Genomic DNA, 18,376 nt, shown 5'->3' on the forward strand with positions numbered 1-18,376 from the left:
AAGTGGCATGGCAGGACCATGAAGAACATGAATGCTCAATTGTACATAATAATGATAAACTTACATATCAGTTCATGCTCTCACTGACAATGTATGTGCCATCCAGTTGACCTAGTTCCTCTTCAAATTTTGGTATTCCCACACTTCTGAATTTTTGCAAATCTATTGTTGTTGTTGCTAAGTGCCTTCAAGTTTGTTCCAACTCATAGCAACCCCATGAACAACAGAACAAAACACCGTCTAGTTCTGCGCCATCCTCACAATCATTGCTATGTTTGAGCCCATGGTTGCAGCCACTGTGTCAGTCCACCTCGTTGAGGATCTTCCTCTTTTTTTTTTTTGATGACTCTCTACCAAGCATGGTGCTCTTTTCCGGGGGCTGGTTGCACCTAATAACCTGTCCAAAGTACTTGAGATGAAATCTCACTGTCCTAACTTCTAAAGAGCATTCTGGCTGTACTTCTTTCAAGAGAGGCTTGTTTTTCTGGCAGTCCAAGGTATTCAATATTCTTCTTCAACACTGAAATTCAAATGAATCCATTCTTCTTCAGTCTTCCTTATACATTGTCCAGCTTGCGTGCAGATGAAAAAAAAATTTTTTTTTTTTTTAATGAGGCCATTGAAAACACCTTGTCTTGGGTCAGGTGCACTTTAGTCCTTAAAGTGACATATTCGCTTTTTAACACTTTAAAGAGGTCTTCTGCAGCCTATTTGCCCAACGTAAAATGTCATTTGCCAATCTATAGATGCCAAACTAGTGGACAAAAAATAGTATCTCGTAATGGTCTTAATTTACATCCTTGTGTTTAACAAAGACGCAGAATTTCCTCTGTTTATTTTCTATCTAAACCTGTTTTTTCTTTAAATCCACTATGTCATTTCTTCCACATAGCTAATGATGTTATCTTATAGAAAGTTGTGTGTGTGTATTTGCACATTTTTGTTTAAAACCTTATTTACAAGGTTAAACCCTACATTGTCCTCAAGTAGGTTCTGACTCATAGTAACCCTACAAGTAAGAGTACAGCTGCCCCATAGGGTTTCTTAAACTGTAGATCTTTACGGAAGCAGGTTGCCACATCTTTATCCTTTGGAATGGCTGGTGATTTCGAACCACTGAACTTTTAGTTAGCAATCCAGTGCTTAACCACTGCACCACCAGGGCTCAGTGAATTATCCTGCTTGTGTTCATTATTGCTTTTGGCTGAGTGGATGCAACTTGCCTACCTTTAATAATCAAATGCTTTACTGAAGTAATTTCAAAACTAGCCTGGAACTGATAGGCTTATTTACCACTTTCACAAATTATTTAAAGATATTTCAAAAAGAAATTTGAATTGACTTTTAAATAGGGATTAAATAAAGCTCTAGGGTGTTTTTATAAGCTGCATGTTTATTTTAGATCTCTAATTAAAATTTGGCTCTAAAATTTTCCATAAGGCAATTAGCTCTGTGTCTCTTGGTGGTCAGAACAAAAATGTTCTTCATTCATTAGCCTCTTCATACTTTTATATTTTCCAAAATATTGACAAAAAATGTATTATTTTTACAATTTTACAGATATTGTTTTATTGATCTTATCAATTTTTAGTTTTTTAATGGTACATAGGCATGAGCTATACCCTCACCTCCATATCCTGGTTTTCTCCTGCACATTGTCTGCCTCTCAAGTCATTTTAAATTCAATATATCAATAGGCCATGATAGTCAGATCACTGAATGACAAGTATTACAAAAGAAAATGTGGGGAGAATTCTCTCAGTCCTCAGTCATGACACTCCTGCAATCAGATCCCTAATCCACTAAAAAAATATTTTGTTAAGTATATTCTAGGAGATAACACAATTTTTGGTGCAGTGATACAGTGGTGAACCCAACTGTGGTGAAATGAGTTCCTTCTTGTGGTCTTTTGCCTTGGTTCTTCAGAAAAATGTGTTGAGAGATTTTTCCCCAAGCCCTGAGGAGTTACCTTTGGCCTAATTTCTATCCCAGAGGGTTTTTTACTTGTGTCCAAGTTGATTGGTATTTCCTGGGTAAGCTATAAACAACTTGGTTTTGACACTATTCGTCTGATCTTGGGCTGCAGCTTGCCCTGTATTTGGTATGCATCTTGTAGGTATTGGTCACCAGGCCATGCAAATGAGGTGAGTTGTAGCCTACTATGTAATTAAAGTGTCTGAGGCCAATGAAGAGGAGATTGGTCAATTTGTGACCTCGGAAACAAGCAGTTGTGTATATAAGCAGCCAGCCCCACAATTTTGAAACAAAAAGAAGCAGGAGGAAGAAAGAAGAAAGAAGCAGAGAAAGAGAGAGGGGCAAAGAATCTTCTTAAAGAACTGTAACACAGGTTAAGGGCAAAAAGCACTGAAGACAGTGACAGGCCTAGAAGGGACTCAGAAACAGAGCCAGTGGTGACAGTCCAGAAGGGGGCCTGCGGCAGAGTCTGTGGTGACAGACAGTAGGGCCAAAAGGAACTTGTCCTAAGGGCATCAAAAGGAGCCTGTCCTCAGGTGGCCAAGAGGAGGCCTGTCCTGAGAGAGAGACCTGCAAGGCCGAGAGGAGCTAAGAGAGCTGTCTTACACTGAAGAAGGGAGACAGCCTGCAGGCTTCCTGATCCTGATCTAATTGTAGCCTATTGTTCTGACCTTGAATGGCACTCTGTTCCTTAATAAACCACGTAACTGTATTTATGGTCTGTGAGTTCTGTGTGGCCACTTCAATGGATTATTGAAACGAGCATAGAAGTAGAGAGTTCCACGGGAAGGACGGCTGTTGTCAGAACTGGTAAAAACGTTGGAGAATGGAGGTGTGTCTGATCTCCCCTTCATGGGAATCAGCTTTGGGCTGATCTGGGTTCTCATTATCTTCCCTGAAGTTAGACAGGTTCTAATACTACTACTGCTAGTCCCATTTTACACCAAACAAAGCTGCTCTCTTTACGATGCTTCCTTTCTAGAAGGTGAGGTACTCTGTGTGTGTGTGTGTGTTTGTGTGTGTGTGTGAGAGAGAGAGAGAGAGAGAGTATGTGCAGGCAATGTCAGTTATTTATGAAAAAAAGAGTCAGGGGAAAGATGTTGAGAGAGTGGAGGGGATAGTTTTTCACCTAATGTTCTCTGACTTCCATGTTCTTCTCTAGATACTCTTACGTCTAGCTTCCATACTTCATTCAGAATCATGTTCAGAAACAATTATTCAAAGATGTCTTCCAAGACCTCACTAACCAAAATAGTTCCAACTATTAAATCAATAAATGAGAAGAAAATAAATAAAGAGTAAAATTGCAATGAATTAGTCGCTGACATCCAAAGCCTTGCCTGGTAACGAAGTGAATCCAAAGAAATGAAATTTTGTGCTACATGAATGTGTTCTTTTTTTTATTTTTTTAAATAAATCTTTACTGTATAATGACATTTGAAAGTTATTAAGAGATTACAATAAAACCTGGGAAAGCTGGAACCTTTATAAAGTGGTAACCCGTCATACAAGGAAAACTCAAATATTTTCCACTAAAACAATTACTTCAAGCCTAATAAATATTCTCCGAAAGCCAACACCTGAGATGTCGACATGATCAAAAAATTGTTGGTACTGCATCCCGAATATGGGAAAGTGCAGATGTGAAAACCAGAAATAGCTCCTAGAAGTACAACTAAAAGTGAATTTTATGCATATCTTTGTTTGAATAGTATGTGCACATATCTTTACATAATTTGAATAAACATGCGAATCATAAAAATGGTTTAGTTTCTTTTCTAGTCCTATAAAATTGAAAAGAAACACTTTCTGGGTGCTTTGAGGTGAGATTCTTAATAGAGAGTGACAGAAAAGTGGTAAGACTGCACCCTGTCAAAGGCGGAAAACTTTTGACCTGTCGAGTTCCGGCTCTCACAGGTTTCACTGTACTTGAAAGAAACTGGAAAATAAAACATGGTCTCAAGACCAACATTTTAGAAAAATAAAAAAAAATTTGAACTTCAAAGACTACAAATCACAATTACAACTTTAATTAGAAGTGAGGTTTTGATTCTCTCCTAGCATCCCCCAGTTATTGAGTTGTTCATGGAAACATAGTTAACCCACATTTAATTAATGAACAACAAAGATATTTACTAACCAGGAGGCATAATGATAAAGTCAGATCATATTTATCAGAGTTAAATTGGCATTGACTGTTGGTCTATTGGTGTTCTTTGGTTACTCATTAACTTCTAAAAAAGATTTGAGGCTGTTTTTTTTTTCCTTCCATATAGGCACGCTAATATATTGAAGAGCATTTCTTTATTTCCTCTTTTAAAGAGTTTTAGCTGTGACATAACAATAACTGATGTTCTGATATATTCCCTCAGTAATTTAGTTGCAGCTCCATTTCTGTGAATCATAGCCAAGTAATTACTCTTTTACCTAGGAGACAGCCCTGGTGATGTTAATAAAACACAGGAACAATAATACATTTATATAAGAGAAAGGACAGGAAAGACCTGTTTTAGGGTGTTATTAAAGGAGGATGTTTTGGCAGGCATGAAGAGAAATAGAAGCCTGATATCAGAGTATGGAATATCTCATTACTGGTTAATAGCAGTGTACAGAAGACACACGGGAGGCAGCATTTGACTCAGAAGAAATATACTCGGTTTTTTTTAACACAGCAAAAATGAGATTGGAAAGGAATTCACTAGTGTTTGCAAGCTCCATGTACTGCTTCCATTCCACTGGCTTTCTCAAGGAGCTAAAGCATATTCTGTGGACAGAACAGCGTCTCTCTTCCCCAAGACATACCTTCTTCTAATTAAATGTTTGAGATTATGATAATGTGATGTTGGCATGCTCATTCCGATGATTCTGGCTGTTCGACAGGGTAGAAAAGTTCAACAACCTCTGCTGTTTCAGCAGTCCGAAGGGGTACGACTGCATGAAAGTGTTTTGATTGGCATTTCCTGAAATGATAAAAAGGAAATAAGTTTTGGCCTAATGCTTAGGCAACCTGTCAATATTTAAAAGATCTTTCATTGTCTTTGACATTCCAATCTTCAACACATGTAAACCATTATCATGGATGTAAACAGAGAGAGCAACGTACAGTAAAACCCAAAACCAAACCCGTTGCTGTTGAGTCGACTCTGATTTGTAGTGGCCCTATAGGACAGAGTAGAACTGCTCCATAGGGTTTCCAAAGAGTGGCTGGTGGATTCAAACTGCTGACCTTTTGGTTAGCTGCTGTGCCACCAGGATTCCAACATACAATAACAATCCCCTCAAAGCTTATTTTCCTTCTAAAAATCAATGCCTACACCATCCCAGGAGTCAAGTTGGAAACACAGCACTTTTAAAATATATCAAGGAAACAGAGATTTTACTAACATATATAAGCAACACCTATACAATTCCAAACTTGTTGGATAAAATATGAAAACTTTACTTAACTATCAAGATACTTGCCAAACTTAATTTTGTTCATTAATATATAATGAGACGGTCTGAAAAATTGCCCCATCTGCTATTATGTTCCCTTTTTAAAATAGGAAACACAAACTTTTTCCTCCCAGGAATTCACTCTCTTTTTTCCTAATCTTACTAAAATTTCTCACACACTTTGGACATTTTATCAGGAGGGATTTGTCCCTGGAGAAGGACATCATGCTTGGTAAGTAGAGGGTCAGCAAAAAAGAGGAAGATCCTCAACAAGATGGATTGAGACAGTGGTTGTAATAATGGGCTCAAGCATAACAATTGTGATGATGGCACAGGACCAGGCAGTATTTTGTTCTGTTGTACGTAGGGTCTCTTATGAGTAGGAACCAACTCGATGGCACCCAACAACAACAACAACAACATTAATATTTACAATGCTCAAGATCAGCTGATTCCTCTAGTATATTTTAAGCCTTATATGGAGACTCCAAGTTCAGCTTTTTATATAGTTGTTCTATAATCAATTTTGTCCAAAAATTGCCCTTGATCTTGATCTCGAAGCTATGATTAATGTATTGAGATTGTACCTGTAATTCTTCCTGATTTTTCCTGGTAGGTTGAATTTAGACTGAAGTTAGGTGTGTAGGTTCTGGAAGTAGCTGTGATGTCAAAAAAAAAATAAGCAGCCCTGAGTCTCAGTTCCTTTATTTTTAAAAGGAAAGAATTAAGTTAGATGATTTCTAAGATATCCTTTAGACCTAAAATTATAATATTCAATGCATATAATCTCATATTCTAAATAAAATCTACCAGTATTATATTTCTTACACATAACTTTCATGTGTAAGTCATAGGAACCGAAGAGGAAATATACATTTCAAATGTAACTTTTTTTTTATGCCATAGTCAAAATCTCACTAATTTATTTTTTTATAAAAAGTTTCACTTTTATAGAGCTTATGGCTGTAAAGAAAACCATCATTGGTTTGGCAATGCAACACGTCTATCTTAAAAATAAGTCTTCCATGATAACCATAAAACATAATATCAAATGTAGGAGACTTAGCCTGTGTTTTTATTCAAGTAAGCTGATTTGAAAGAAAAAAGGGTCAGTTAAAAGAAAAAAAAAAAAGAGATTGAAATTGACTAATAAATTGTTGTTTGAAAATAGCCAGGTTAATAACTTCCTTCCTCCTAGTTGTTCTGTTAACTTTATTATTTTCAATACATCTAGTAGTTTACTCAATACAGCCCTCTTTCATCCTTTGGTTTAAAAATAAAAACTAATTTTGTGAATGAACCCAGAATCAATTAATTTTAATTTAAAAGTATAAATGCTTATGATTAGTTTTCTTCATTTTCTGCCAGAGATGAATATCTACTAAATCACATGGATGAAGTATGTACATTCCCTGACAGAGATCTGGCAGAAGGATTTCTTTGTTGTAATAGGAAGTGCTGGGAAACAAAGCGACAAGGAAAACACTGAGGGATCCTATGATAAGGGACGCAATTTCTGTAGGAGGCTGAACTAATCTTGACTATAGTCCAAACTACTGTTCAATGCAAGAAATGTGTCTCGTTGATAGAAAATTTGCTGCATATTCTGAGGGTAGGCAGACACCATGCTTTTAGAGATACCCGCAATTTTCCAAACTGGCTTGTTCTTTTTCTAGTTAATTGTCCATACACAAAGTTCACCAATCCTCCAAGCTACAATTCCTAGTCATTCTCTGTCAATTAGACCCAGATGGCAAAATTAAAGGCCTTCACATCGTAGCACAACAGTAATTTTAGTTCATCAAAGATCCTTACCCCATGCTGTTTTTTCACAATTAATATTTAAGTTCCTGTTGGGCAAGTGCTTCATGAACAATGACATGGACTCTGTTGCTAGAGGATCCATCTTCTTGTCAAAGCTGATGGAGAAAAGAAAAGTAATCCGAGGACATGATAATTACATAGTGCCTGAAAAGGTGGAAGGTGAGACACTACAGATGGGAGGGAAGATGAAAGAAGCTCTCACTGTCAAAGAATTCTGAGAACAATGGTGAACTCTAAGTCCTCACTGTATTGCAGAGACCCGAAGCCAAAAAAGAGCTAATGAAAAAGGGTCTGTAGGGTTTGATTTTTAAATACAATTAATGGCAAATACAGCTGGTATTTGGAAAATAAAAGCCATTAAATAACCAGAAAATGAAAATAAAATCTATTGAATAACCAGAAAATTTTTAAAAATTCAGGCTTTGCATGTGTGTGTGCTGCATGTATAAAACAGTTATGTATGTATGTATAAAACAGTTATGTATGTATGTATAAAACAGTTATGCTTTTAGTAAGCTGTGGTTTTTGACACAGACGTTTCACATGATCAGCCTGAATTATTTCTGGAAGTGAAAAAAAAAATCTGTCTATGTTGACTAAGACTGCTCCCTTGCATTTGTAGATGAGAGGGCAGTGAGCAAGGCATTTTATGTCAATGCATTCTTGCAACAAAAAAACAAATGGTTGATTTGATCATTTCAGTTTCAATGCAGGAAAAGAGTTTCAAAGAAATTCAGTGATAGATTTAGGACACCGTAGTTATTAAGACAAAGATTTGGAGTTTTGAAACATGTCTTCTTGAACTAAGCTCAATATTCTTTCACCCAAACCAGAATTACCTGTAAAATCCTTTTGGGAAGACATTATCATGTGTATCTGTGTTTTATATTTGGTTTGGGTGATACTAAAAAGAGGGGCTAATGATCATTTACAAAGCAAAGTAAAAATATATGTATTTATATCCTCCCTTACTTTAAATCTTAAAAATAATATCACATCAATCATAACTTACAGAAAATATTCATGGTCTTTGTTCAACAGTTATATAAAGAATACCAGCCAAAAAAACCAAATCCATTGCCACCAAGTAAATTCCAATTCATAGCAATCCTACAGGACAGAGTAAAATTGCCACCTAGGGTTCTAAGGAGTGAATGGTGGATTCGAACTGCCAACATTTTTGTTAGCAGCCAACTTCTTAACCACTGTGCTGCCAGAGCTCCATGCAAAGAATAGGGACAACATTATTGCAGGCTCCAAAATGAGGTAAATTAGTCATAAAGTAGAAGATATTTGACATTTTTAAGAAATATTTGGAGAAAAAAAAGCCAGAAAGAAAAGAAGCGTATTTTGAATAAGATCACCAATATTAACCCAGCTTCATGGAAAAATAAAATGTATCGATAAAATTAAAAAGAGACTACGGTTTTTTTTTTTTCCTATTTTCCATGACTGATATTTTTAGGAAATAATAGATTAGGCTTACTTAGCAGTTTCTAACAATGGTATTTTTCTTACTCACTTCCTTAATATTTATTAACACAAAATTTTCTTCCTAAGGGAAAGAAATATTATTCATTATTAGGCATATTCAGTGCTTACCGTAATGGTCATTCTATAATAGACCTTCAATTAATGTTAATATAGAATTCACGCCTAATCCAGAGGTTTACATACAGTAGATGTTTAAAAAATAGATATTGAGACTATTCTACCACTTTCAATTATGAATTTTTATACCCTTTACAATATACTGTCGAAACTGAAGTAGTAAATATCTATTGACTTTCCTGGAGCCCTGGTGGCCCAGTGGTTAAGAGCTCAGCTGCTAACCAAAAGGTTGGCAGTAAGAATCCACCATCCTGTCCTTGGATACCCTATGTGGCAGTTACACTCTGTCCTGAAGGGTAACTGTGAGTTAGAATACACTTGACAGCAATGTTTTTTTTTTTTTTTAACCGACTTTCCTGCATTAATTTTTTTTAACATACAAAAAGTCACATGGCAAAAATACTCATTAAATCTATTTAAATCACAAACTATCACCATAAGAAAGAAGGATAGGACTCTCTCTGTATGGATAATTCTGTAAAGATGAGTTAGCATTGATTTTACAAGACTTCCGGTTATTGTTTTTGCCTCCCTCCTCAAAAGCAAAATTAAAAGGCCATGATATGCAAAATGCAACTAATTAAGTTTTGAGAGCCTTTGTTCTTCAAAGTTCTTTAAGCTCAAAAAATGAAACAGGACCCATACCTCACACCATATACAAAAACTAATTCAAAATTGATCAAAGACCGAAATATAAAACAAAAAATTAAAAAGATCATAGAAGAAAAAATAGGACCAACACCACAGGCCCTAATATACAGCATAAATAGGATATAAACCATAATTAACAATACACAAACACCAGAAAACAAAATAGATAGATAACTGGGACCTTAAAAAAATAAAACACTTATGCTTATCAAAAGACTTCCCCAAAAGAGTAAAAAGAGAACCTACAGACCAGAAAAAATAATTTGGCTATAATAAATCTGACAAAGGCCTAATCTCTAAAAGGCACAGGAAAATCCAACACCTCTATAACAAAAAGACAAATAATCCAATTAAAAATGAGCAAAGAACATGGAAAGACTCTTCACCAAAGAAGACATTTGGGTGGCTAACAGACACATGAGGAAATGCTCATGATCACTAGCCATCAAATTAAAACCACAATGAGATGCCATCTCACCCCAACATTACCAGCACAAATCAAAAAAACACAAAATTACAAATGTTGGAAAGGCGCAGGGAGATTGGAACTCTTATTCACTGCTGGTAGGAATGTAAAATGGTACAACCATTTTGGAAAATAATGTGACACTTCCTTAAAAACTAGAAATAGAAATACCATATGATCCAGCAATCCCACTCCTAGGAGTATATCCTAAAGAAATAAGAGCCATCACACAAATAGACATATGCACAACTTTGTTCATTGCAGCATTACTCACAGTAGCAAAAAGATGGAAACAACCAAAGTGCCCATCAACAGGTTTACAGATAAACTATGGTATATACACTCAATGGAATACTATGCAACAATAAAGAACAATGATGAATCTGCAAAACATCTCATGACATAGTTGAATCTGGAGGGCATTATGTTGAGTGAAATAACTCAATCACAAAAGGACAAATACTGTATGAGACCACTATTATAAAAACTCATGAAAAGGTTTACACATAGAAAGAAACAATCTTTGATGGTTACTAGGGAGGGGAGGAATGGGGAGGGAAAAACACTAAATAGGCAATAGATAAGTGGTAACTTTGGTGAAGGGTATGAAAGCACACAATACTGGGGAAGTCACCACAACTTGACCAACACAAGATCATGAAAGCTTCACAAACACATCCAAACTCCCTGAGGAACTGAATTACTGGGCTGAGGGCTGGGGACCATAGTCTTGGGGGACATCTAGTTCAATTGGCATAACATAGTTTATAAAGAAAATGTTTATAGCCTACTTTGGTGAGTAGCATCTGGGGTCTTAAAAGCTTCTGAGCAGCCATCTAAGATACTACACTGATCTCACCCTGTCTGGAGCAAGGTTGAAGAAAACCAAAAACACAAGGGAAAGGTTAGTCCAAAGGACTAATGGACTACAACTACCACAGCCTCCACCAGACCGAGTCTGGCACAAGATGGTGCCCAGCTACCACCACTGACTGCTCTGGCAGGTATTGCAATACAGGGTTTCGTACAGAGCTGGAGAAAAATGTAGAACAAAATTCTAACTCACACAAAAAAGACCAGACTTACTAGTTTGACAGAGGCTAAAGAAACCCCAAGAGTGTGGCCCTCGGACACTCTTTTAACTCAGTACCAAAGTCACTCGTGAGGTTCACCCTTCATCCAAAGATTAGACAGGCCCATAAAACAAAACAAGACTAAGTGGGCACACCAGCCCAGGGGCAAGGACAAGAAGGCAGGAGGGGATATGAAAACTGGTAATGGGGAACTCAAGGTCAAGAAGAAGAGAGCGCTGACATGTCGTAGGGTTTGCAACCAAAGTCACAGGTTAATATGTGTATTTACTGTTTAGTGAAAAACTAATTTGCTCTGTAAAACTTCATCTAAAGTACAATAATAATAAAATAACATACCAAAAAAAAAGTTCCTTAAACTCATCCTTTGAGTTTAACTCCTCTCCAAAAGTTTAGGAGACAGACTGTGATTTGGAACAACAGTTGAAGATCAAACATAAGATGAGGGAAAAAAAGTAATACTAACTTCTTCAAATTTTGAGAAAAGCTATTCTGAGAAAGAAGTGTTTATACAAATTTCCTAAGTCTGTTTTCAAATTATGCTCTCTGCTGCTAGCATCTGTACCTTGGCACTGAGATAAAGAGAAATGGGAGCTAACTTTAAAGGAGCTGAAAGGGCATTATTCACTAAACTGTGCAATCTCTCCATTTGTCCTAATGATTTTCCATTTAAATAACATGAATATCTTAATTTTCATAAAGTGAAGAGCGATGAAATATCTGAAGAAACAATGCTACCAACAAGAAGAGTAATTTGCTAAAGTATGATTTTTTTTTAAATTAGGTATGATTGTGTTTTGGAAGAATTTAATGTGTAACTATTGCAGATCAAAAACTGGGTCAGGATCAAATAGTGAATTCACTAAGTTAAAAAAAATACTGTATATTAAAAATTTGTGTAAAGTTACTGTGAAACTTTCTTTTTTAAGTCCAAACAGCGAGTTAATATATACCAGAATGTTGTTGATACTGACAAGAAGCTAAGAAAATCACATAACGTTGCAAATCATCTAACCTAACTCTTCATTTTCTGCTGATTTTGTCAACTACTCCCAATGATTCTACTCCGAAAAATACTGTTTCTGCAAACTTTAGTAATTTCCCCTCTCAGCCAAACAGCAGTCAAATGAGTTATTAGGTGTGTGACACACTTCTCAGAAAGCTCTTTGATAGTCTTTGTAACTTTTCATTTCCCCATGAAAAACCTTCTGGAAATCCTGGCAAGTTTGGGAGTGATTAGACTTGGCTATGGTGCAGGTTTTCATTTCAGCTGGATCAATGACTTGTCCATAGGACATGATTTTAAGACCGATGGGTACCTAACAGTCTGATCCTGCAATTTAAGGTTCAAAGTTCAAGGATAATAGATCAATCACTATGAAACTATATGAAGTAAATGGCTTACGCCTGTCCTAAGTGCAATTTAAGAATAACTGACAAGAAAATGGTGCAAAACATATAATTTTAACATCCTCAGTCTCACTAAAATCTAAATAAAGCACCTACATTTGCAATTCAATATGTGCGAACACACACACACAGTCTGTTAAATGTTTAATAAAAAATAGAAAAAACATAGTTGATGGCTTTAAGGTTCCTTCATTTAATTTTTAAAAAATGCTTACAGGAAGTCTTAATCTGTACCTAAATCTGTAGTCAGCCAGGAGACTATGGAAACCATGGTTGGCAAAGGAGATTTCCCCCCATAAACTAGAATTTGCATGAAGGCATTTCGTAAACTGCTATTGCTTTGAAAATTATGGTAATGAGCTACAAGTGAAGTATACTCTAGGATTTTTAGAATGGACTGAAAATCCCCAGATCAGAATCGTCCGATGGGGCACATTCCCTCAGTTTACTCCAATTCTGCCAATATATTACATTTCAGTGTACATCCAAGAATTCATACCACACATGGTTTCTTGCCTCAACCCACAGGGTATGATGACGTCAACTTGAATAAAATTGTAAAAACACTAAGTAAAAGTGAAAAGGATTTGAAAAATCACTCCTGAATTTTATTATAATCCTTGAACACGTATATTTTGTCAAAAATGCCTTAAATCAGGAAAGAGAGTAATGTTACATACGTTGTTGTAAGGTGCCATCAAGTCAGTTGCAACTCATAGCGACCCTGTGCACAACAGAACAAAACACTGTCCAGTCCTGCGCCATCCTTACAATCGTTGTTATGCTTGAGCTCATTGTTGCAGCCCCTGTATCTATCCACCTTGTTGAGGGTCTTCCTCTTTTCCGCTGACCCCGTACTTTGCCAAGCATGATGTCTTTCTCCAGGGACTGATCCTACTTGACAACATGTCCAAAGCATGTAAGACACAGTCTTGCCATCCTTGATTCTAAGGAGCATTCTGGTTGCACTTCCGCCAAGGCAGATTTATTCATTCTTTTGGCAGTCCGTGGTATATTCAACATTCTTCGCCAAAACCACAATTTGAAGGTGTCAATTCTTCTTTGGTCTTCCTTATTCATTCTCCAGCTTTCCCATGCATATGATGTGATTGAAAATACCATGGTTTGGGTCAGGCGCACCTTTGTCTTCAAGGTGACACCATTGTTCTTCAGCACTTTAAAGAGGTCCATTGCTACAGATTTACCCAATGCAATGTGTCTTCTTCTAGAAGCCAAAGGAAACTTCTATAGAGCCTGAATAGAGGGATGCAATTAGCAGATTTGTGTCTTAAAAATTCATTACGTCTGCAATGTGAAGAATATTTTACAAAAGAAACTAAACATAATACTCACCACTAGTCTGGCAGTTTGTCATAATGTGGTGGTTGCTGTGATGCTGGGAGCTATGCCACCAGCATTTCAAATACCCGCAGGATAACCCATGGTGGGCAGTTTCAGCAGAGCTTCCAGACTAGGAACAAGTACTTGACAATCTATTTCTGAAAAAACTGACTAGTGAAAACATTGTGAATAGAGGTAGAACATTGTCTGATATAGCGTGGAAGATGAACCCCTCAGATTGGAAGTCACTCAAAATACAACTGTGGAAGAACTACATCATCAGTGTAGAGTCAACCTTTATGATGTGGCTGGAGTAAAGCTTTTGGGACCTTCATTTGCTAATGTGGAGTGACTCAAAATGAGAAGAAATAGCTGCAAACATCTATTAATAACCAGAGCATGCAACGTACAAAGTATAAATCTAGGAAAATTGGAACGTGTTAAAAATGAAATGGAATGCTTAACAATCGATATCCTAGGCATAATGAGCTGAAATGGACTGGTATTGGCCATTTTGTACTAGGCAATCAGTCTACTATACCAGCAATAACTAATTGAAGAGGAACGGTATTGCATTCATTCTCAAACAGAATATTGCCAGACCTATCCTATATATATGTTTTTTTTAACCCAAGCTGTCAGTGATAGGATAATAGTCATACGCCTACAAGGAAGACCATTAACACAATTATTATTCAAATCTACTCACCAACCATTAAGGTCAAAGATGGAGAGAATTAAGATTTTTACCAACTTATGCAGGCTGCTGAAATTGATCAAACATGCAATCATGATACTGGTGATTGGAATGCAAAAGTTGGAAACAAAGAAGGATTGGTAGTAGGGAAATATGACATTGGTGATAAAAATGATGCCAGAGATTCTACGATAGAATTTTGCAAGACCGACAACCTATTCATTGCAAATGCCTTTTTTCAACAACATAAATGGCGACTATTCATGTGGACCTTACCGGATGGAATACATAGGAATCAAATTGACTCCATCTGTGGGAAGAGACACTAGAGAAGATGAATAGCAAGGCCAGGGGTGGACCTCAAAGCATCTCATATGCAAGTTCAAGTTGAAGCTGAAGAAAATTAAATCCACAAAAGCCAAAGTGCAACCTTGAGTATATCCCACCTGAATTTAGAGACAATGTCAAGAACAGATTTGGCACATTGAACACTAATGATGGAAGATCAGATGAGGTGTAAACCTGGAGTTAGAAAACCAAAAGGGAAGAACACACTTGGCATTTCTCAAGCAGGAAGAACTGCAGAAACAATTCAAAACTTGAGGAGAAATAAGGAAAAATTCTATGGGCAAAACTTTGGAATGATGCAGAAAATGGAAGGAATACACAGAGTCATTGTACCAAAAAGCATCAACATTCAATCATTTCAGGGGGTAGCATATGATCAAGGACTGATAGTATTGTAGGAAGAATTACAAGCAGCACTGAAGGCATTGGCGAAAAACAAGGTTCCAGGAATTGATGGAATATCAATTGAGATTTTCAACAAAATGGGTGGGACGCTGAAAGCACACACTCCTATATGCCAAGAAATTTGGAAGAATGCTACCTGGCCAATTGACCAGAAGGGATCCATATTTGTGCCCATTCCAAAGAAAGGTGATCTATCCAAATGCAAATATTATTGAATAACATCATTAATATAACAGGCAAGTAAAACTTTTCTGAAAAGAACTAAAAAATGATTGAAACAGTACATCGACAGAGAACTGGCAGAAATTCAAGCCAGATTCAGAAGAGTACATGGAACAAGGAATATCACTGCTGATGTAGAGAACACCAGAAAGATGTTTACCTGTGTTTTATACTATGCAAAGGCATTCAACTGTGTAGATCATAACAAATTATGGTTAACATTGGGAAGAATGGGAATTCAGAGCACTTAATTGTGCTCATGCAGAACCTGAACATAGACCAAGAGGCAGCCACTAGAATAAAAATAAGGGGATACTGTTTTTTTTTTTTTTTTTTTTAATCAGGAAAGGTGTGAATCAGGTTTGTTTCATTTCATCATACTTATTCAGTCTGTGTGCCGAGCATATAATCTGAGAAGCTGGACTATAGGAAGAAGAACCTAGCATCAGGTTTGGAGAAAGATTCATTAAGGACCCACGATACGCAAGTGACACAACCTTGCTTGCTTGACTTGAAGCACTTGCTGATGAAGATCAAAGAATACAGCCTTTAGTATGGATTACAACTCAACATAAAGAAAACAAAAATCCACACAACTGGGCCAATACACAGCATCATTATAAATGGAGAAAACATTGAAGCTGTCAAGAATTTCGTTTTACTTGTATCTATAATCAACCCCCATGGAAGGAGCAGTCAAGAAATCAAATGACGTATTGAATTGGGCAAATATGTTGCAAAAAGACCTCTTTAAAGTGTTAAAAAGTACAGACGCTGCTTTGAGGACTAAGGTGTGCCTGACCCAACCATTTGGCAATTTCCAATTGCCTCACCTGTTTGAGAAAGTTGGACAATAAATAAGGAAGACCAAAGAAGAATTGATCTTTTTATTATAGTGTTGGTGAAGAATATTAAATATACCATGGACTGCCAGAAGAATGAACACATTTGTCTTGAAAGGTGTACAGCCAGGATTCTCCTTAGAAGCAAGAATGATGAGACTTAGTCTCACATACTTTGGACATGCTATCAGGAAGGACCAGTCCCTGGAGGATGATAGCATGCTTGGTAAAGTAATGAGTCAGCAAAAGAAAGGAAGACCCTCAAGGTGGTTTGACACAGTGGCTGCAATGATAAGTTCAAACATAGCAATGATTGTGATGATGGCGCAGGATTGGGCAGTATTTTTTCTGTTGTACGTAGGGTCACTATGTGTTGAAACTGGCTCGATGGCACCTAAAAAAACAACAGCAAAGAGTGATATAAGAAGACTAGTTAAGGAGTTAACTATCCAGGCAGTAGGTGAAGTTTAGTAATTTTAGACCAGTACTTTAAAAGGCAGCAAACTCTGGATTTACAAAAGTTAGAAATGGGTAATGTTTAGTTCCCTCATGAGTAAAATGGAGATAATAGTAATGACACCTGTTTCATAAGCTTGTTGTAGGGTTAAATAACATAATTCATGGAAAGCAGTTGTCACAAAGCTCGACACTTATTACATATTCAACTAGTGTTAGTTATATTTGCTAACCGGGTTGTTACAATGGAAATACAGAGAAGTATATGGCTATAAACAATTTTCAGGGATAAAGTCAAATGGGTGTTGTTTAAACTATAGGAGAGTGGAAGAGGAGAAAAGCTCAGAAATATTTGTAACTCATAACTGCAATTATTATGATGTCATTACTTTAAAAACCAAACATAGGATGAGAAACAGTTTGCAGGCAAGATTGTGAGGTTGATTCTTGAATATGCTGAACTTGAGGTCCCTTTGTGATAGCCATGTGTGATGTTAAGGTTGTGTGTCAGATTGGATGGGCCATGATCCTCAGTGGTCTGGCAGTTATGATGTAGTTTGGCAGCTATGTAATGATGTAATCACCCCCATAATGAGATCTGATGTAATGTAATCACCTCCATGATAAGATTTGCAATGAGCAGCCAATCAGTTGAAAGGGAGTCTCTTTGGGGATGTGGCCTGTATCCAATATATATGGACTTTCTGGCAAAGCTTGTTGGCTTTGCTGGTTCTGGATTCCTGTAGCTGGTTCTTTTCTGCTCAATTCTCTCTTCTTTATCTCAAAAGAGATAGACTCGAGATGCAACAGAATCCTGTACATAGAGTCCTGCCTCTTAACATAACTGCCTCTAATCCTGCCTTGTTAACATCATAGAAATAGGATTTATAATAAGTAAAATAATCACAACAGATTACGAAATGGTAGATAACCACACAACAGTGGGAATCATAACCTAGCCAAGTTGACACATATTTTGGGAGGACAGAATTCAATCCATAACATTGTGGGAACGTTGGAGCAGTGGTAGCTCACCAAATATGTCAGAAGTTTGCTCTGACATAAAAATGTAGATCAGGAAGATATCAGACAGTGATTGAAATCTTGAGTGGATGAAATCACCTAGTGTCAGGCTGAGATAATAAGAATGGTAAGAAGTCTGGTTCTAAGCATAAGGAAATATAATATGCAGTATGTTTTGGCAAGGACCAATATCAGTATGAGCCTACAAAACAATGCCATTGTTTCTGTTATTAAGTGGGTTAATAACACTTTAGATGAAATGATAAAGATAAAAACACATTCAGAGTGGGGTGAAATGAGCTGGAAAAGAGAAAATGGAGACCTATAATTATTTGTAATTTGAAAAATTTTGTCCTTGAAGGAAAGGAGAGAAACAGGGCAGGTGAAAAACGGAAAATTGGGATACATGAAATCCTTGCAGATAGGTGTATTTCTAAATTCAGAAATTTTGGTTTTAAAAAAAGTAACCCAAAACATCTGCCATACTATATAACATCTGTGCAGGTATACCCATAAGATGAAGGCCGCCTGACCCAGCCTTCCAGTGACATGACGCTCATTGTGAATAAAATAACTCTGC

Source organism: Elephas maximus, chromosome 23 (genome assembly GCF_024166365.1).
Source record: "Elephas maximus indicus isolate mEleMax1 chromosome 23, mEleMax1 primary haplotype, whole genome shotgun sequence".
Classification (NCBI taxonomy): Eukaryota; Metazoa; Chordata; class Mammalia; order Proboscidea; family Elephantidae; genus Elephas; species Elephas maximus.